This window comes from Elaeis guineensis, chromosome 1 (genome assembly GCF_000442705.2).
Source record: "Elaeis guineensis isolate ETL-2024a chromosome 1, EG11, whole genome shotgun sequence".
In the NCBI taxonomy this organism is placed as follows: Eukaryota; Viridiplantae; Streptophyta; class Magnoliopsida; order Arecales; family Arecaceae; genus Elaeis; species Elaeis guineensis.
In genome coordinates this window covers 86605359-86607631 of record NC_025993.2, presented here as the reverse complement: position 1 = coordinate 86607631, position 2273 = coordinate 86605359, and the positions used below count along the sequence as shown (strand labels likewise).

General features: G+C 38.5%; 1 long non-coding RNA gene across 2 annotated transcripts; it reads left to right on the top strand.

Annotated features, from left to right (window-relative positions):
- Positions 1-273: 273 nt before the first annotated feature.
- On the top strand, positions 274-1894 carry LOC109504873 (uncharacterized). Of its 2 annotated transcripts, none has more exons than XR_012137909.1 (6): positions 274-409; positions 501-654; positions 737-863; positions 950-1255; positions 1367-1436; positions 1557-1894. It is a non-coding gene; the product is annotated as an uncharacterized lncRNA (long non-coding RNA). The 2 variants fall into 2 exon arrangements; XR_012137908.1 differs by having other exon boundaries at positions 950-1273.
- Positions 1895-2273: the final 379 nt, after the last annotated feature.

Here is a 2273-nt window from a genome sequence, read left to right as displayed (position 1 = left end):
CATGCATATCGAAAAAAATATATTCGATAATATTTTTTACACTATTATGGATGTTTTAAAGGACTATCTTCCTTAAGAAGGGGAAGAAGATGAGCAAGAATAGAAAGAGGTTGAAGAAGAGGAAGAATTGGAAGAAGATTCCGAAGGATACCAAATATCTGAAGAGATCAATGAGTAGTGCTAAGTATATAATTTTTGGATCATTTTAATTACTTATCTTGCATCATTTTAAATCTTGTATTGCCATCCAAAATTATATAATTAATTTGATGAATCTATTTATTTTTATTTTCAAAGAGCATACATCATATCTTCTGGAGGTCAGAGCCGTGCCAGCCAAGATAGAGCTCTCGAGAAAAGAGCGATCACGCGGCCAGCTCATATGGTTATGCACCTCTCACATCGGATGGTAAGCTCTAACACTTTATATATTCTTATTTATGTTATTTTGTCATTTGTTAACTAATATAACATTCTTTGTATTTGTATTTTGCGCTTAGGTTTGGAGGACAGGGGGTCACCAATGACCCCACAGTCGCATACAACAATGACTGCCGGCTCTCAGACATAGCATCGTGGTTGAGGACCCATCCGACTTGTGGCACCTCCGACTCGACCGAAGGATAGAGAGATCATTCATATTCAAAGCCGCTCGTAAGTACTATATGCTCAATTAATATGTTTAGAATTTAGTAATTTTAGAGTTAATATTTATTTTTCAAAATTAATTTTGCAGTATATTCAGAGAGCCTTCTACATCTTATGTCGTTATCGGAATCATATGCTGATTGATGTCGGGACCGGTGAACGAGTTCTTGAGTTGGCCGTCGGGAGCTCGTGATGCTACTTCAAAGATATTTTTGGTAAGTCAAAACTATTTTAATTTTTAAATTTTTGGTATGTTGGTATTTTAATTACATATTAATATATGCTTGCTTTTATCTTACAGGAGTACTATCGATTTGAGACTCCTCGGGACGAGAAGGTTGGCCGTCGGACCTTCGAGGAGATGGCCACATGGAGGCTCTGGGATGGCCTCTATAGTCTCAGGCAATTCACTATCCAGCACTCTGATTCTCAGTCACCATCGGACTAAAGGTCCTTCATAGATCACTGGTTGCAGGTGGACATATGGTAGGCCCTCTGTGATCAGTGGAGCAGTGAAGAGTACTCCGATAGACGACAGAGGGCTCGATAGAATCGGACAGCTCAGCAGGATCCGATCAGGCATATGGACGGCTTGGTCAGCACACATGTTGTAGCCGACATATTGGTAAGAAATCTATACCAAAACTCTTCACTAGAGCTGTAAAAACTCTTATATGCATACTTTAATTAATTTAATTTATTTATATATTTATTGTAGACATGACAGTTGGATCGTCTACTAGACCAGTTATGGTTGTAGCGGGCCACACACCAGTCCAGGAGGATTGGTAATTATTTAGATTCCATGTCATGACAGATCATGATAAGAACTTCAAATATTATTACTAATTAAGTTGTTACATGATTTGATTTTTATATTAGAATTAATATATTTTTGAACTGTGTAGATGCGTTACGCGGTGTACATTGCTGAGAGGTACGGTGATGACCCATCTTCTCAATCCCCTTGATCCTGAGGGATGGCTCAGCACCATTGAGGGGGTGAGTAGGAGTGGAGTCATAGGATTCAGCCACAGCTTTAACCCTCCATTGGCTCGATATCTTTCGGCATCCTCACAAGCCTCGGCATCTCAGACTTAGAGCGATATGCACATGGAGGAGGTCATGTAGAGGTTTCTGAGCCAGCAACCTCAGAACCTCCTGGATGCCATCCATGATATGATCGTGGAGCTTCTCGTAGATCTGCAGCTGCATGACCGACTGGGCTCATCATCCCAGCTATCACATCAGGTAATTATATTACTAAATTTTTTTACTTGTTTTAAGTTTTCATATTTATATAGAAGCTTTTTATGTTTAGATTTGAGTTCGGAAAGGAGATCTAGAAAATAAAAATTCAATCTAACCGTCCAATTGATGGATTAGAGGTGTTTATAACTCTATATCATTGAATGAAATGTATAGGAATAATTTGTTTGAGAATTGGAGGAGTATATCAAAAGATACGTCTTCATATCAAAAGATACGCTTCTGTATCGAAATTGATTAATATTACTTTATTTTTTTCATTATAGGATGCTGGGACATCCAGCTCTTATCCACCAGCTACTGGAAAGGAGTAGGAGCAGGAGACGGATAACGATGAAGATTGAACCTGATTTTTT